This window comes from Hyaena hyaena, unplaced genomic scaffold (genome assembly GCF_003009895.1).
Source record: "Hyaena hyaena isolate Hyena2069 unplaced genomic scaffold, ASM300989v1 scaffold_365, whole genome shotgun sequence".
Classification (NCBI taxonomy): Eukaryota; Metazoa; Chordata; class Mammalia; order Carnivora; family Hyaenidae; genus Hyaena; species Hyaena hyaena.
In genome coordinates, this window is record NW_024080997.1 from 235,345 (window position 1) to 255,190 (window position 19,846).

Below are 19,846 nucleotides of genomic sequence, written 5' to 3' on the forward strand. Positions count from 1 at the left end.
GTGGGTGTCTCCAGCTGTAGATTTGACCTCAAAGATCCCATCTTCAATAGTGAGGATTGACACATCAAAAGTGCCACCTCCCAAGTCAAAAATCAGCACATTCCTTTCAGCTCCAACCTTTTTGTCTAAGCCATAAGCGATAGCAGCAGCAGTTGGCTCGTTGATAATCCTAAGCACATTAAGACCAGCAATAGTTCCAGCATCTTTGGTAGCCTGACGCTGAGAGTCATTAAAATAGGCAGGTACTGTGACTACAGCATTGGTAACAGTCTTGCCAAGGTAAGCCTCTGCAATTTCCTTCATCTTTGTCAAGACCATAGAAGACACCTCCTCTGGATAGAAACTTTTGGTCTCTCCCTTGTATTCTACTTGGACCTTGGGCCTGCCAGCATCATTCACCACCATGAAAGGCCAATGCTTCATATCAGATTGGACAACAGCATCGTCGAATCTGCATCCAATCAGGCGTTTGGCATCGAAAACTGTGTTGGTGGGATTCATTGCAACTTGATTGTTTGCAGCATCACCGATCAATCGTTCGGTGTCAGTAAAGGCGACATAACTTGGGGTGGTCCGGTTTCCCTGATCGTTGGCAATTATTTCCACCTTCCCATGCTGGAAGACTCCCACACAGGAGTAGGTGGTGCCAAGATCGATGCCAACTGCAGGTCCCTTAGACATAGTTGCTTCTGGGTGGGCCCGGCCCGGCTCGGGAAGATATCAGCTACCTGGAAAGCTAGCGCCGCGTTCAATGAGACCCAAAGATATGCTATGTTTTAAGATCTAATTTAGTAAACAACAAGCAGGAAGATAAAACATAATTATAAATCACTGTTAATAATAAAATAAAGAAATAATAGCTTTTCTTTGCTCTGGGTATATTTATAGGATGCAGTGGTGAACCAGTACAAACCTCCTTTTTATTAAGCGTTAATAATGCTTAGATGAGGCTGCACTATTTTTTAAAAAGTTTATTTATTTATTTGGAGAGAGTGGGAGAGAATGAGAGTGGGAGAGGGGCAGAGAGAGAGAGAGAGAGAGAGAATCCCAAGCAGTTTCCTTGTTGTCAGTGCTAGTTAATATATAGTGTACTAATGATTTCAGTAGTAGAATTTAGTGATTCATCACTTCCATATAATACACGGTGCTCTCCCAACAAGTGCCCTCCTTGATACCTATCACCCATTTAGCCCATCCTCCCACCCAACACACCTTCAGTAACCCCTCAGTTTGTTCGCTGTATTTAATTAAGAGTCTCTAATTACTTGCCTCTCTTTCTGTTTCTGTCTTATTTTTCCTACTCTTTCCCTATGTTCATCTGGTTTGTTTCTTAAATTCCACATGTGAGTGAAATTATATAATATTTGTCTTTCTCTGACTTATTTCACTTAGCATAATATTCTCTTGTCCTATCTATGTTGTTGCAAATGGCAAGATTTCATTCTTTTTGATTGTTTAATATTCCACTGCATATATATACCACATCTTCTTTATCCATTCATCATTCGATGGACATTTGGGCTCTTTCCATAATTTGGCTGTTTTCAATAGTGCTGCTGTAAACATTGGGGTGCACGTACTCCTTCAAATCAGTATTTTTGTATCTTTTGGGTAGATACTTAGTGCAATTCCTGAGCCGTAGGGTAGTGCTAAAGTGAAGGTCAATAACAATGGTATTTTGACAAATCAGATTGTAATTTCTAATAGGTTAAAATAGAGAGATGGTCAAGACTTTCTTTTTAATTTATAATTATGATGCCATGGTTGAATGAATTGTAAATGTAATTCTTTCCTTCTCTTTTATCACCACATCATAGAATTCCATATTGTTTCCTCAAAGTACAAACATATTATGTATTCATCATAATTGCATAAATTACTATAAATGTCTTGATTCTCACTAGACCTGTATTGCATGCACATTCCCATAGGAAATTATCTCATCCAAAAATTATTTAGAAATCAAAGCTATATCAAGAGAATCTTATTTTTAAATTATTGGTTATTTTCCTTGTTAAATATAAAATATTTATTGATTTAAGGAATAGAAAACTAATGTTCTCCTATGTACAAATCATTTCATTTTATCCTTATAAAATAAAAGAACTTAAAGAAATTTTTTAAAGAGCTTTAATTCTAACTATTTCTGGGAGTACCACAGATAAACTTTGAACCAAAAAAATCCTTTTTGGTAGACATCACACAAGTTTAATAGCCCTGCTCTATAAGATATTTAATGTGCAAACATTTTATCATGGAACACACACTAGAAAGTTACGTTGGTGAAAGCTAGACATTTTGTGGGTCTTTTTTAAAGTGATGTTTTTTCATGGCTAAGGCAATATACCTTCTTAAACATTTTTTTACCATGTTTGAAAGTGGGTTTTTCCTGTTTCAGAAAATTCTCTTCATTTTGGAGTCCTAGTGGTTGACAAAAGTGAGGACCAAGAAGAAAGAAACATTAAGTGTGAGATTTAGGGCATTTTGGGTAGGAAGGAAGACTCTTTCACACTTCTTTTCTCTCCTTTTGCCATTTGAGTGATAAGTTTTGGAGAGTCAGAGTTTTGGAGAGACAAAGGTAAGATGATGCCTAACAGGATGGACATAGAAAAGGAGAATATTTAGGCCAGTTTTGGTTTAAGCTTTGCGAGAAAAGACCCAAGTGGTGGTCTCCTCAAGGTCTTGAGTAAGAAAAAATATTAGCTTTTCACATAGGGTAACTTGAAGACTTTTGGATATAAAATCCTAATTAGCATTTTCATGGACTGAGGCTGATGGAGAATTTGAGGACCTGGATAAGGTATCTGTTTTACACTGTGGCATTGGTGAACAAGTGCTTTGAGGGCAAAAAGAGCTGTAGTAATATATAGCATATAGTATTCACAGAGTCTCAGTATTGCTTTTGAGGGTTACCCTAGCATATTTCTCCTCAAGTGGGTGTGGTAGTAGACAGTATTTTAGTAATACTTGATTTAAATTAGTTAAAATAGAAGCAACCAACCTGTCACTCTCATGTATAGTAAAGTGTAAATCCTAAATTTGGGGCACATTTTAGTCATTCACATGCCTCTTCATTAAAAAAGATATCCTCTCTCTAATTTGAATTCAACAGGCAATTTTATTTAGCAGGAAAGTAGAGATTATGTCTTCCTTCTCAAATTTTTGGCATTTTGATCATAAAAGAGAACCAGGCTAACATTTGTAGCTTAAAAAAAAAGGTCAACAGTCTAACTATGCCTTCAATGTAATTTCACATTCCGAGTGAAGCAATTAATATACTATTTTTTATTTTTTTAGATATTTCTCTTTAGGATACATGATTATATACTTTGGAACAAGTGGCATTAGTAATTTTGCATTAATTTATGTCATTTTACACCATAATATGCATTTGTACCTTTATCAGCTATATTTGAAATAAATAATATCACAGTCCTTTAAAGGGTTTTCTAAGATTGTTTTTTCTACATATATATTGTTTGATATATTCTTTTCTGTTTCAGTGACATTTTGTTGTATTTGAATATGATGAGATAGAATTTGGACTATTGAAGTCTGTACAAATAATTTTTATAATTAGCAGTTAATAAATTACTTTGATCAATAAAGAGGGAAAAGCAGGCTCAAACCTCCATTCTGACCCTTGAATCATGTACTTTCTTACAGATTGGATTTGGCAGATATATATATATATTTAAAATTTTTAATGTTTTGTTTATTTCTGAGAGAGACAGCATAAGCACGGGAGGGTCAGAGAGAGAGGGAGACACAGAATCTGAAACAGGCTCCAGGCTCTGTACTAGCTGTCAGCACAGAGCCTGACTCAGGGCTGGAACCCATGAACCATGAGATCATGACCTGAGCCAGAGTTGGACGCTTAACCTACTGAGCCACCCAAGCACCCCAGATATGTATTTTTTTAATTTATAGGTATTTATTTGCCTTTTTTCCCTTTTTTTAAAATTTAACATACAGTGTTGTTCTATTAGCTTCAGGTGTACACTATAGTGATTACACAATTCTACACATTACTTGCTTGGTGCTTATCACAATAGGTGTACTTTTAATGCCCTTCACCTATTTCACCCATCCCCCTGACCCATCTTCCTTCTGGTAACAATCAGTTTGTTATCTCTATTTCAGAGTGAGATGTTTTTGTTTCTCTCTTTTTTTTTTTCCTTTGCACATTTGGTTTGTTTCTTAAATTTCACATATGAGTGAAATAATATAGTATTTGGCTTTGTCTGACTGACTTATTTCCTTTAGCATTATACTCTATCCATGTTGTTGCAAATAACAAGATTTCATTCATTTTTACAGCTGATTTATGATATTCCATTGTATTTATCAATCATATCTTCATCCATTCATCTATTGATGGACACTTGGGTTTCTTCCATAATTTGACTATTATAAATACAGCAAGAAACATATGAGTGCACATATCCTTTTGAATTAGTGTTTTTATATTATTAAGGTAAATAACTAGCAGTATGATTACTGGATTGTAGGAAAGTTCTGTTATCAATTCTTCACAGAGACTTCACCAGTTTGCATTCCACCAACAGTGCAAAAGGGTTCCTTTAGCTCCATATTCTCACCAACATTTGTTGTCTCTTGTGTTTTTTATTTTAGCCATTCTGTCAGGTATAAGGTGAAATCTCACTGCATTTTTGATTTGCACTTTCCTGATGGTAATATTGAGCGTCTTTTCATGTGTCTTTTAGCTACATGTATGTCTTCTTTAGAGATGTGTGTTCATGTCTTCTGTCCATTTTTAATTGGATTATTTGGGGTTTTTTGGTGTTGAGTTGTATACATTCTTTATATATTTTAGATATTAACCCCTTATTGGACATATCATTTACAAATATCTTCTCCCATTCAGTAGGTTGTCTTTTAGCTTTGTTGCTTATTTCCTTTGCTGTTCAGAAGCTTTTTAGTTTGATGTAGTCCTAATAACTTATTTTTGCTTTTCTTTTCCTTGCCTCAGGAGACATATCTAGAAACATGTTGCCATGGCTGATATCAGAGAAATTACTGACTGCACTCTATTCTAGGATTTTTATAGTTTCAGGTATCACGTTTAGGTCTTTAAACCAATTTAAGTTTATTTTTGTGTGTGGTGTAAGAAAGTTGTCCAATTTCATTCTTTTGCAGGTATCTGTCCAGTTTTCCCAGAGCCATTTGTTGAAGAGACTTTTTCTGATAGGTATATTTATTCCTCCTTTGTTGAAGATTAATTGACCATATAATTGTGGGTTTATTTCTGGGTTTTCTATTCTGTTCTGTTGATCTTTGTGTCTTTTTAATTGTCACTGCTGCAGTAGTTTGATTACTACAGCTTTGTAGTAATATCTTGAAATATGGGAGTATGGTACCTCCAGCTTTGTTCTTATTTTTCAAGATTGCTTTGGCGATTGGAGTCTTTTCTGGTTCTATACAAATATTAGGGCTATTTGTTCTACTTCTGTGAAAATGCTATTGGTATTTTGCTAGGAATTGCTTAAATCTGTAGATTGCTTGGGCAGTATGAACATTTTAACAATATTGATTCTTCCAGTCCATGAGCATGGAGTATCTTTCCATTTGTGTCATGTTCAATTTCTTTTATCATTGTTTTATGGTTTTCAGAGTATAGGTCTTTCACCTCCTTGGTTAAGTTTATCCATAGGTATTTTATTATTTTTGGTGTAATTGTAAATGGTCCTCTTAATTTCTCTTTCTGCTGCTTCATTATTGGTCTATTGAAATGCAACAGATTTCTGTACATTGATTTTTGTTTCCTGTGATCTTACTGAATTAATGAATCAGTTCTAGTAGTTTTTTCATGGAGTCTTTCTGGTTTTTCTCTCTATATATAGTCAGGTTATGTGCAAATGGTGAAAATTTCACTTCTTCCTTACCGATTTGAATGCCTTTTCTTTCTTTTCTTTGTCTGATTGCTGTAGCTATGACTTCCAGTATTGTGTTGAATGAAAGTGGTGAGAGTGGACTCACCTGGTCTTAAGGGAAAAGCTCTCTGTTTTTCACCATTGGTATGATATCTGTGGTTTTTCGTAGCTGGCTTTTATTATGTTGAGGTATGTTCCCTCTTAACCTACTTTGCTAAGGTTTTTATCATGAATGGCGGTTGTACTTTGTCAAATGCTTTTATTGCATCTATTGAGGTGATCATATGGTTTTTATCCTTTGTCTTGTTGCTGTGATGTGTGATGCTAATTGATTTGTGAATATTGAATCACTCTTGTGTCCCAGGATAACTCCGGCTAGATCCTGGTGAATGATTTTTTTTTAAATGTATTAATGGATTCAGTTTGTTAGTATTTTGTTGAGGATTTTTGCATCTATGTTCATTAGGTATATTGGACTATAGTTCTCTGTTTTTGTAATGCTTTATCTGGTTTAAGTATCAGGATAATGCTGACCTCACAGAATGAATTTGAAAGTTTTCCTTCCTCTTCTATATTTTGGAATAGTTTAAGATAAATAGGTATTAACTCTTCCTTAAGTATTTAGTAGAATTCACCTGTGAAGCTATCTGGTTCTGGACTTTTGTTTGTTGGGAGTTTTTTTTTATGATTGATTGATTACTTATTCAACTTCATTGCTGGTAATTGGTGTGTTCAAATTTTCTATTTCTTCCTGATCCAGTCTTGGGAAGTTATAGGTTTCTAGGAATCTATCCATTATTTTCTAGGTTGTCTAATTTGTTGTATATAATTTTTCATAAAATTATGTGAAACTTAATTGTATATAATTAAAATATAAATTATTTATATTTTATAAATATACATTATAAAATTTATATTTAACATATTTATACAATATAAAACATAAATTATTTATATATTTTTTAATCCTGTGTATTTCTGTGGTGTTCATTGTTTTTTCTCTTTTCTTTGTGATTTTTTTCAGTGCCCTCTCTTTTTTTTTTTGAAAAGTGGCTAAAAGTTTATCAATTTTGTTGACCTTTTCAAAGAATCAGCTCCTAGTGTCATTGATCTGTTGTGTGCATGTTTTTTGTTTGTTTGTTTTAGCTTCTATTTTTTTCTACTCTAATCTTTACTATTTCCTTCCTTCTACTGGTTTTTGGTTTTGTCCTTTTTTTCCTAACTCCTTTAGGTGTAAGATTATGTTGTTTATTTGAGATTTGTCTTGCTTTATGAGATAGACCTGTATTGCTATAAACTGCCCTTTAGAATAACTTTTCCTTTATCTCAGAGATCTTGGACTATTGTGTTTTTATTTTCATTTGTCTCCATGTAATTTTGTATTTCTTCTTTGATTTCTTGGTTGACACATTCATTGTTTAGTAACTTGTTTTTTAACTTCCATGTATTTGTTCTCCTTCCAGATTTTTTTCTTGTTGATTTCTAGTTTCATAGCATTGTGGTCAGAAAAGATGCAAAATTCAGTCTTCCTGAATTTATTCAGAATTGCTTTTCAGGATGACGTGTAGTCTGTTTTGGAGAATGTTCCATGTGTACTTGAAAACAGTGTTTATTCCACTATTGTAGGATAGAATGTTATGAATATATCTGTTATATCCAGCTTAATGAATGAGTCATCAAAGCCACTGTTTTTTTTGTTGAGTTTCTGTTTAGGTAGTCTATCAATTGATGTAAAGTTCCCTACTCTTATTGTATTGCTATAGATTACTTCCTTTATGTTAGTTATGAGCTGCTTTTTTGTATTTGGTGCTCTCATGTTGGGTGCATAAATATTTACAATTATTACATCTTTTTGTTGGATTTTTCTCTGAACGATTATATAGTGTTTTTCTTTGTCTCTGGTTAGTCTTTGTTCTATTTTTATTTATTTATTTTTTAAGTTTGTTTATTTATTTATTTTGAGAGCTAGAGCAAGGGAGGAGCAGAGAGACAGGGAGAGACAGAGGATCCCAAGCAGGCTCCAAGCCATCAGCAGAGTCTGATGTGGGGCTTGAACTCACAAACCATTAGCTGAAACCAAGCCTCAGACGTTAAACTGACTGAGCGACCCAGGCACCCCTTTGTTGTAATGTCTATTTTATTCAGTTAATTATTGCTACTTGGCTTTCTTTTCACTTTTAATTTTCATGATAAATGCTTCTCTATCCCTTTACTTTAAATTTGCATGTATCTTTATGTCTGAAATGAGTCTGTTGTACACAGCATATGAATGGGTTTTGCTTTTTATCTATCCCTTTACTCTCTGTTTTTTGATTGGAGTCTGTAGTCCATTTTACATTCTAAGTAATTGTTGATAGGAATGTACTTATTGCCACTTTGTTACTTGTTTTATGGTTGTTTTAGTAGTTTTTCTCTATTCCTTTTTTCCTGTTGCTATCTTCTCTTATAATTTGCTGGATATCTTTAGTGATCCTAGAACTTGGTTGGATACCATTATCTTTATTTTTTACATATCTATTACTTTTTTTTTCTTTTTAAGTAAGCTCTCTGCCCAATGTGAGTCTTGAACTCACAGTCCTGAAATCCTGAATCCCATGCTCTGACTGAGCCAGCCAGGTGCCCCATTACTGGTTTTTGATTTGTGGTTACTATTAGGTTTGTATATCACAGCTTCTGCACATAGCAGTCTTTGTTAAGTTGATGGTTGCTTAAGTTTAAACCTGTTCTTTACTCTATCCCCTGTCTCATTTTAGGTATATAGTGTTATACTTCACATCTTAATATTTTTGAACCCCTTGATGGATTTTTATACCTATATTTAATATTACTGCTTTTGTGTTTCCTATTTTGCTTATTCCTACTTAAGGTTTTTCTGTTCCACTCAAAGTTTCCTTTAACATTTCTTTCAAGTCTGGTTTAGTGTTGATGAATTCTTTTAACTTTTGTCTGGGAAACTCTTTATATGTTCTTCTGTTTTGAATGATAACCTTGCTGGATAGAGTATTCTTGGTTGCAGTTTTTTTTTTCTTTCTGTGCCTTGAATATATTATGCCATTCCTTCTAGCCTGCATAGTTTCTGTGGAAAAATCAGGTAGACGCCATATAGGATTTCCCTCGTATGTAACTTTTATTCTCTCTTGCTACTTTTAAAATTCTTTCTTTATGCCTACTTTTTGCCATTTTAAAACTATGTGTTTTAGTGTGGACCCCCTTTTGTTGATTTTGTTGGGGACTCTCTCTGCCCCCAGATCTGTATTTCTGTTTCCTTCTCTAGATTTGGGAAGTTTTCAGCTCTTATTTCTTCAAATAAATTTCTTCCTTCTTGTCTCTGTTTTCTCTTTCTAGGATCCCTATAATGTGAATGTTATTACATTTGGTGGTGTCACTGAGTTCCCTTGCTCTGTTCTCATTTTTTATTATTCATTTTTCTTTCTCCTATTCACCTTGATTGTTTTCCATTACTCTGTCCTCCAGGTCGTTGATCTGTTCTTCTGCTTCCCTTGGTCTACTGTTTATTTCCTGTAGTATTTATTTAATTTCATTCGGTGAATTCTTTATCTCTGCTTGGATATTTTTTATATTTTCTATCGCATTATTGAAGGTTTCACAGAGAGACTCCACTTTCTTTTCAAGTCCAGTGAGTATTTTTATGACTATTAGTTTAAATTCTCTATCTGGCATATTGTTTATCTCCATTTCAGTTAGCTTTCTTGCTATGATTTTGCCCTGTTTTTTCATTTGGGACATAATCATCTGAACTCATTTTGTCCAACTCCATATGCCTGTTTCTGTGTTAGGATGTCAGCTACACTTCCTGCTCTTGAAAGTAGTGACCTTATGGAGAAGAGGTCCTGTTGTGCCCTATAATGCAATGTCTGTTGTTCACCAGAACCTGGTGCTTCATGAGTATCTATTTTGTGTGTTGCTTGTGCCCTGCTGTTGTGGCTGAGCCCTGTTTGCCTTCAGTCCAGTCATCTGCAATGGCTCTTTTTGCCTATTGCAGGTAGGATCAGTCTTAGGCTGCTTTGGGCTTGAGTTTAATCACATCAGGCATTTGCCAGAGCTGCAGTAATACTGAACTACAGGGTACTCTCCCAGTGATGTCCTCTGAGAAGCTATCATTGGTGATTTGGGGCCACAGTTTGACTTGTGTATGTAGATACCTTCTTTTTCTGGGACATGAGTCACGTTGGAGTGGTACAGGCCCCTATCAGGGCTGTCACTTGCATCCTGCCAGGCTTGTGACACCACTTTGGGTGCTCCTGCCAAGAACATGTTGGAAGGGGCATTTCTTTAGGAATAAGGGATAAGGAGAGGCTGGGTGAATGGTGGACAGCAAAGTCTATGCAATTTGGCTGGTAGAGGAAACCTGCCACTACTCTGGAAAACCTCTCCTGTGGCCAGGCCAGGATTGAGGAGTGGGTCTATAGAAGATTATGGGGTTGAAGGTGCTCTCAGAAAGCTAGGTAGAGACTGTTTGTGCTTTGCTGGTTCTTAAGTGTCCATGTGTTAAGGCCAGGGGGTAGAGGATAGAAATGGTACCCAGCCAGCTTTTTTTTTTTTTTTTTGAGAAGTCTCCCAAAGATCCCTGCCCCTCCAGCACACATTATGACATTAGTAAATAAATCACCTTCCAGGCTACCCCAGATGTTTTTCCATGTGCTGCTTCTATGCTGTATCTCAGCAAGGCTGTTGTGCTTTTCTTTTGGGACAGGGACTCAGTTTCCCATTGCCTCTGGCTCTCCCAGAGCCCAGCTGCTGATTTGAAAAGTTTCAGGTGTTCTTTTCTTAATTTGACTATTGTTGATAACACTCCTATAAACATTGGGAATATTCAATATTTTTGTGTCCTTTGTATAAATACGTAGTAGTACAATTGCTCGGTTGTAGGGTAGTTCTCTTTTTAATTTTTTGAGGAACCTCCATATTGTTTTCCAGAGTGGCTACATTTCCACCAACTGATGAATGGATATAGAAGATGTGGTGTGTATGTATATATACATATATGCATACATACATACATACATACACATACAATGGAATGTTAGTAATCAAAAAGAATGAAATCTTGCCATTTGCAACAACATGGATGAAACTAGAGTGTATTATGTTAAGTGAAATACATCAGTCAGAGAAGGACAAATATCATATGTAGAATTTAAGAAATACAACAGATAAACATAGGGGAAAGAAAGGAAAAATAAGATGGAAACAGAGAGGGAGGCAAACCAAAAGAGACTCTTAAAAATAGAGAAAAAACTGAGGGTTGCTGGAGGGGTGTTGGGTGGGACGATAGGCTAAATGGGTGATGGACATTAAGAAGGGCACTTGTTTGGATGAGCACTGGGTGTTATATGGAAGTGATGAATCAATCACAGATCTCTTCCTGAAACCAATACTATACTGTATGTTAACTAACTTTAAATAAAAAGAAAAAAGAAGAAAATGAATAAGGGGTAAAAAAGAACATCAACAACAAAATAAATGAAAAATAAAAGTTCCAGATTTAAGCCCCACTGATTATAAGAACTGACAAAATTAGACCCCTCTGGTTTTTAAAGCAAAATGTTATGGGGTTTCATTTTCCCAGTGTGGGTCCCTTGTGCCTGGGGTGCCTGTGTGGGACTTGATCCCATATTCTCTCCATGCCTGCTGCAGTGTCCCTTCCTCCAGTGGACAAAGGTCAGTTTGACCTCCCCTGGGTCTCCACCCTTCCTACCCTGTTCACTGTGGCCTCTTCTCTACATTTAGCTGTGTGGAATCTGTTCTCTCAGTCTTCAGGTCATTTTCTGGTTTATTTATTCTGATGTGCATGTTGCTGTAAGTGTCACTTGGGGAAGAGGTGAGCCTAGGATCTTCCTACTCTGTTATCTTCCCTGGAAGTCATGATAAGTGTACTCTTAATCTCCTTCACCTTTTCACCATCCCCCAAACCCACCTCCCCTCTGGCAATCCCCAGTTTCTTCTCGTATTCCCCAGATAATTTTAAATCTCCACTTTAGGTTATGTGTGTTGTATCTTTTCACTTTCTTATTATATTTTATAGATGTTGAATTGTAGCAAAATATTTTCTTCTGAGTTAGTTAATTTACTTTTTCCTCAAAATTTTCTTTCAGCATTTAAAAAACTGAATTCCTCATTCGTATCAGTTTGTCTTTTTAAAGTATAACTTTTAAAACTTCACATCACTCTTTTCTGTGGAAATAATGACATAAAAATTGCATCTGCATTCATAGTTCCACCCTGATATAAATTAATGATTGAATAAAATTTTAAAATGGGAAGGAATAGAGACATCTCTGTGTGAAATTTCAAATAATTATATAGATACTCCACCCTCAGGTAGGTGTAGCATGACCTCCCATGGCTTAAATATGAGCTGTAAGTAGAAAGAAGTGACAAGAAGGAAAAAGAGTCACTTCACAGAGGAGAAACCTGACAATCCACTATCACAGCCAGGGGTTAAGGTTAAAAATCAACAGTGATTAAGTCATGTTGATAGCATGGACCCTTGCTTTAATGTAGTGCGAATGGCATTTTACTTCTGTAGTCTTCCTTAAAACCCATAATCCAAATCTAATCATAAGAAAAAGATCAGAGCGGTTTCATTTGAAGGAAATTCTAAAGATTACCTGACCAGTACTTTTCAAAACTGTCAAGTTCATCAAAAACAAGGAAATCCTGAGAAAATGTCACAGCCAAGAGCAACCTAAGGAGAGATGATAACAAAATATTGGGTGGTATCCTGGAATAGAAAAAGGACGTTAGGTAAAAACTAGGAAAGTATTAATTAAATATAGTTCTTAGTTGAAAAAATGCACTGGCTAGGCAATCCCTCCTATTGGTATACCAAAATTAATTCTTATTTATAAGAAAAATGTATAAAAATGTATTCCTATTGTAATGCTTTCTGAGTCTTTCAGTTTAATTCAGTGCCATGCTAGAACAAAGAAACTGATACCATGCTCAGATAAAAGACAATTTGTAACACATGCCAGTACACTTTTCTCTTTTTTTAACTTTCATATACCAAACTAAATCAATTAAAATACCATTTGGTATACTGGAACAAGAAAAGGACAAACCATCTGAGGACTTTTTAGTCGGAGAAAGCAAAGGTAAAACATTTTTAAATTAAAGATGGAAATACATATACTTATAATAATATCAGACATCATACTTAGAATATAAGTTACTTGGGATTCTGTATGTGATATCTGTCTTGGAAACAATCTATGTGAAGATATGTCAAAAAAGATTATTTCTTTGTGTAACCAAGTGCAGTTTAGAAAATTATATCTGCCATGATTAAAGAGAGACCATTACGTGAAGCCTACAATATAGGAAAATAGCTAGCAAATGTGTTATACTTCTAACATTGCTGAAATTTCCAAGTTCATTAGAAATTTGATTGAATTTATTCATGGCCATGGGATAAATGAAAATGTATATATCTTCCATTTTTTATCACTAGTGGTATCACCTTAAGAATAGCACCTTCTGGAGAAATCCTATGACTGAAGCATAATTATTTTTATTCTTTGTAGACTGTAGTGCATACATTAGCAGGCATATTCTCTGGTGAATGGCAACATAATGTAGAGAAAGAGGACTTTGGAGAACCATATGGAAGTTCTTTGTTCCCATAGCAACTTGAGCATACATTGAAAGGATCTGTGTATATGACTATTCTCTATCCATAGTATAATGGACTGTATCTTGTTTTTCTTTCTTCACTGCCTATAGTTATTAAAATAACCGTTCTGATCTTAAGTGGTGTTAGAGTCCGATGAATGGACCCCAACATAATATATAAATATAATTCCTACTCTGTTACTTGACATCACTATGATGGAATTGAAATTACATTTCCTAATTCATATAATGAGATCATAAGTTTGTAATAGTTTGATCTAGAGTAGATACTAAATAAATATTTGTCTCCCTCCACTGTAGTTGAGGTTGTGGATATTTTTCAGTATCATTTCCAATATTGTTTTTATTTCTATTATTTAAAAAAATGTTTCTTTTACAATTATTAGAATCAAACCTTAATTTGAAATAAATATCTACTTGTAGGACAACCAATGAACTATATTTTTAATGGTTGATGACAGCCTTGGGCACAAAGGGAGAATGGGGTATAACTCTTTGCATGGTTCCTTTCAGGATATGTGACTGAGTTCAGCCAATGGCTTTATTTTCCTAACTTTATAAAAGTTTTAGTTCCCTTTTCTGATTTTCCATTTATTATTCTTTGTAATAAATACAAGTCAGAAATATAAAATATAAGTGATAAAAGTAAAATATGAAAGTATATATATATAATAACTGCTACCATTTAAAGAAATATGGACAAATTATAAAAGAGTTTGTAATGTTGATATAATAGGCTTACATGTTCAGTGTTCTCTAAAGTTTTTGGTGCTATTTTAAGTTAAAAACACTTAAAATTTTTTGTTTGTAATTTATTTCTGATGAAGAATTGACATAGCAAAGATCATTTGTCTCTTTAATCAATAACTTTTTGAAGTATTACTCAGCCTTTTACATTTAACATTACTCTCTGTGTGTTGCTTTTGTCAGGCTGCCTTCCTCCCCTATTATAACCTGGCGTCCATTCCTTATAGAGTACTATAAAATTGTTCTGAAGTAGGACTCTCATACCTCATATATGAAATATAGGGGGCTCAGTAGAGAAAGCATCCTATGAAATAGCGGGTGGTGTGCTTATTACTGGAGTCAGAAGGATCCATTAGAGACAAAGGACTTCCAGCACTATGTTAAACAACAGTGGTGAGAGTTGACATCCCTGCCGTGTTCCTGATCTCAGGGGGAAAGCTCTCAGTTTTTCCCCATTGAGGATGATGTTAGCTGAAGGCTTCTCATAGATGGCTTTTATTATGTTTAAGTAAGTTCCTTCTATCCCGACTTTCTCGAGGGTCTTTATTAAGAAGGGATGCTGTATTTTGTCAAGAGCAAAAATGAACTATTGGGACCTCATCAAGATTAAAAGCTTCTGCACGGCAAAGGAAATAATCCCTAAACTAATAGGCAACCGATGGAATGGGAAAAGATAGTTGCAAATGACATATCAGATAAAGGAGTAGTATCCACAATCTATAAGGAATTCACCAAACTCCACACCCGATAAACAAACAATCCAGTGAAGAAATGAGCAGAAGATATGAACAGACACTTCTCCAAAAAGGACATCGAGATGACCAACAGACACATGAAATGATGCTCAGCATCCCTCCTCATCAGGAAAATACAAATCAAAACCACACTGATATACCACCTCACGCTAGTCAGAGTGGCTAAAATGAGCAAATCAGAGAACTCTAGATGCTGGCGAGGATGTGGAGAAATGGGCACCCTCCTACACTGTTGGTGGGAATGTAAACTGGTGATCCCCTCTGGAAAACAGTGTGGAGGTTCCTCAAAAAAAATTAACAGTAGAACTCCCCTATGACCCAGCAATAACACTGCTAGGAATTTACCCAAGGGATACAGGAGTGCTGATGCATAGGAGCACATGTACCCCAATGTTCATAGCAGCACTCTCAACAATAGCCATTAAAAGAGCCTAAGTGTCCATCAGCTGACGAATGGATCAAGAAGATTCGGTTTATCTATATGATGAAATACTACATGGCAATGAGAAAGAATGAAATCTGGCCATGTGTAGCAACATGGATGAAATTCAAGGTTGTTATGCTGAGCGAAATAAGTCAGGCAGAGAAGGACAGATACCATATGTTTGCACGTATAGAAGGATTAGGAGGAACTTAACAGAGGATCATGGGGGAGAAGGGGAAAAATAGTTGGGGAGAGAGAGGGAGGCAAACCATGAGAGACTCTTGAATGCTGAGAACAAACTGAGGACTGATGGGTGTGGGGGGGGGGAGAAGGGGTGATGGGCATGGAGGAGGGCACTTGTGGGGGATGAGCACTGGGTGTTATATGGAAACCAACTTGGCAATAAACTATTTTTTTTTGTTTTATTTATTTTTGAGAGAGAGAGACAGCATGAGCAGGGGAGGGTCAGAGAGAGAGGGAGACACAGAATCCAAAGACAGTCTCCAGGCTCTGAACTAGCTGTTAGCACACAGCCCGACACGGGGCTCAAACCCACAAACCGTGAGATCATGACCTGAGCCGAAGTCGGAGGCTCAACCGATGAGCCACCCAGGTGCCCCGACAATAAACTATTAAAAAAAAAGAGAGAGATATAAGAAATGTACTTTTTCAACACTGGCACATTCTGATGTCCAAAGAAGTAAAAAATCTGGACTAAATTCTTTTTATCAGCTGGCATTTTGCTAGTTCTGCTCTATCTAGAGCACATGTCTTTTTGATTTTTTAAGTTAATTTATTTTGAGAGAGACAGACAGTGCAAGTGGAGGAGGGGCAGAGAGAGAGGGAGACAATCCCAAGAATGCTCCGTGTTGGCAGCGTGCCAGACAGAGGGCTTGAGCTCATGAAACCATGAGATCATGACCTGAACCCAAACCAAGAGTTGGACACTTAACTGAGTGAGCCACCCAGGCACCCCTGGAGAACATGTTCTTAACCTGTGGTCTAGATACAGAATTCCTATGGGAAAAAAATCTTTATTTTTTCACTCTAACTGACATTTATTATTTAATTATGAATGAAAGTAATCATAGTAATATTAGCAGTACTTAATACTTTGTCACCATTATAAATCAGAGATGTTTTCATATCACATTACAGTTTGTATATATTTCTCAATATGTTGTTTATATTCTCTACTGCTTCAAAGTGCAGTATTTTTTAGACTCCGTATTAGGTCTTGTTAATTGATGCCTTACTAAGGAAGATGGATTGATTAGGACATAATTTGGGATAAGGAGGCTAGAAAATGAGATCAAGAAGCATTTTCTATTTTATTTGTAATATCCCATTTCATAAGTTAGATAGTAATTTCATGAGGGTTTATTTTATTGTTATGTTTTATAACACCCTTATTATTCTGTGTTCTTCTGTATGCAAAAAATTTTATGTAACTTTTAAGTCTTTGTATAATATCTCTGTTAGATGCCAGTATTGACCACTCTACTCCCTCCTCCCCCCATTTTGAAAAATCCCTACCCACTCCCCTTGCTGAGTTGGTAGAGCAGCATGTGACCCCACACTGTGAGATAGTTTGTTGAACTAGAGGTAAACTCCTGACCTATGGAGTAATCCAAAGGTTTATGAGGCTGCTCAAAATCTTGAATTTTAAGGATGTGGCTTGAAAAGAAGAGCTGGATGGAGCTGCCTCTTGGTCAAAATCTTGAATTGAGACACAGAAGATTTCTCTTATTATAGATAATTGAACCTAAAGGCCTATACGTAGTATGGGATATAGTAAGAGGGACTCATTGGTTCGATCTAGTAGGCTAATGAATTCCTGAAACTATGTATGTGCAGAAGTTTATATGATCCTTCAGGGATGCTCATCTGAGGTCTCTGATCTAACATAGAGTAGGAAATAGCAGGGCACAGACCTATGAAGAACTTGAGTAGTTAAGTGAAAACAGAGCAAATAAAAGGGGGAAACAGAGAAGCTAGGAGGGACAGTGAAATAGTGGTGAATAGGCTTGTGCCCTTCTTAAGCCATCCTGTATGTTTTTGGGAGATTCTTAGGGGAAATCTGATCCTTTCAAAAGGAAGATCAGTTGAGATCTTTTCATTTCTTTGGACTAAAAGAGTCCTGTATATGGAAATATAGAAGTTATACCCTTAATGAAGTTTTAGTTTTCAAATTTGGAAGTTTTCTTTTCTTTTTTCTTTTTGGAAGTGTTTTTCAAGAGCAAATCAACTTACAGTTGTTCAAAAACTGTTCATTACTGTGAAGAATAGTTGGAATGGTTAATTCTTGGCAACTAATTAACACTTGAGCAAGAACTGAAGGGAGATTTGTTTTTTAAATTATACATATAGTACAGAGAAATCATCTAAGTCACTCTAGGCATATTGGGTGTATTGAAATGCTAGTGAGAATTCTTTTTTCTCATCAATCTTATTGGTTTGGAAAGCACTACTAGCCACCTTTCAAACTATGATGTGCTTGGCTATGCATTACTTTTGCAGTGATTTGTGGTTCCAAGGAAAACTTAATGATTCTGATAGCATGTACTCAAAAACCAAAACCAAAAATCAACAGACCACAACAAAAGTGTCCTTTTCAAGTTGCAAATCCCTGATTATTCAACCAGAATGAATTCTTTCAAGCCAAAATGGAACCATGTGCTAGCTTCTAAAATGTATTTCTTTACTGCACATACTGCTCATTTATTGTCCTGTTTTCTCAAATATTTTAACTGTTCATAAGGCAAGGAGACTAGAACTTACAAAAATCTTTAAAATACCTTTCTTATTGTGTAAAGACTATTGACTCTGTATTCTCCAACCAATATTTTTGAAGTTCCTTTCAATTTGTACACTTATATAACCATTCAGAGGAATTATTGTGCCACTCATAAAAAGTACTTTGTCTTATGATGTTTGGAGCATTTATTATTTAATACTTAAGGAGGAAGTCATTTTATTTCAAGTGGCAAAAGCTGCAAGAAAAGCATATGTGACAAACATGTGGCACCCCATTGTTATATAGGGTCGTTGTCAGTTAGCCCCATTGCATATCTCTCCTGAAGTTAAGGTAATCTAGTAGAAAACAAACCAGACAGGAATTTAAATACATTTTTTTTCTATCTTTTTCTTCTGAGTTTAGGCATTAACTCTCAAAGTGATTGTTATAGTGCTCTTTGAAAAGTTATTAATTGTGTACTTCACTGTCACATGGTTTGAGGTTAAACAAATGTGACTCTTCAAGTTTCAAGCAAAGAAATAATTTAAAAAATAGTATCTTTTAAATAGGTGTAAGTACTATTAAGAGCTTTATATCACACATGAATAACTCATTGTAAATAACATAGAAAGGACATATTTTATGGTTTGAAGTACATTTTCAATGTATATACATCTTCAGCTAAGCATGGTTTAATTTGATTTCCCTATCAATGAAAACATTCTTCTTTTGATATAATAGTTTAATGTTACACCTGTGATCTTGACTTCATTCAGATAATGTAGTTTTTGTATAATAACCTGTGAACTTCATGGGGCTTCATTGAAAAAGCAGCTCAAGGCATACAAGCCAGGTGAAAAGGGTGGTCAAATAATTCTAATCTGAAATAATATCATTGAAAAATTATCACACATGGGAAGCACAGTGACAAGGAGTATTGTCTGCATATTATGGGAATGACTTCCATTATTATAGGTTAGGGACAAAGGCATTATGAAAAATGTCAAAAGAATGCTCAGCACTGATTGCTGTTGCATCTTTAATAAAAAGCAAGAACTTGGGGTACCTGGGTGGCTCAGCTGGTTAGGCATCTGACTTCAGCTCAGGTCCTGATCTCGTGGTTCATGAGTTCAAGCTCTGCATCAGGCTCTGTGCTGACAGCTCAGAGCCTGGAGCCTGCTTTAGATTCTGTGTCTCTCTCTTTTTATCCCTAACCTACTCACACTCTGTCTCTCTCTCAAAAAAAAAAAAAAGTTAAACAATTTTTTAAAAAAATGTAAGAACTTCTAATACTTGACCATTAGAAAAGATTTCATAAATTGGGAATGATTTTTTTAATGGGAATTAACAAAGACAAACAAATGAGCAAAACATGAAGAAACAGAAACAGTTTTCATTAGAATTAAAAACTTGATGAAAAGTATGCTTGCGTGATGTTACATTTTGACTCTAGTGGCATATGTAGTTATTACATTTTAGGAATTGGAGAACACCTTTACATACAGTATTTAATAAAATGAAAGTGCATGTAATAGTTTTAAAGCAATACAACTTTTATTACTGGATATGTCTGTACTTATGAGCTGAATTAAGTTCCCTCCAAATTTATAAGTTAAAATCCTAATCTCTAGTA

At 35.3% G+C, this 19,846-nt stretch overlaps 1 long non-coding RNA gene and 1 pseudogene across 1 annotated transcript in view; one reads left to right on the top strand and one right to left on the bottom strand.

The window, feature by feature from the left end:
• Window positions 1-720, bottom strand: part of LOC120244009 — a 5,513-nt pseudogene extending 4,793 nt beyond the window's left edge.
• LOC120244011 overlaps window positions 1-19,846 on the top strand; it is a 39,226-nt gene that overhangs the window by 16,607 nt on the left and 2,773 nt on the right. The gene's annotated exons all lie outside the window — the stretch shown is intronic.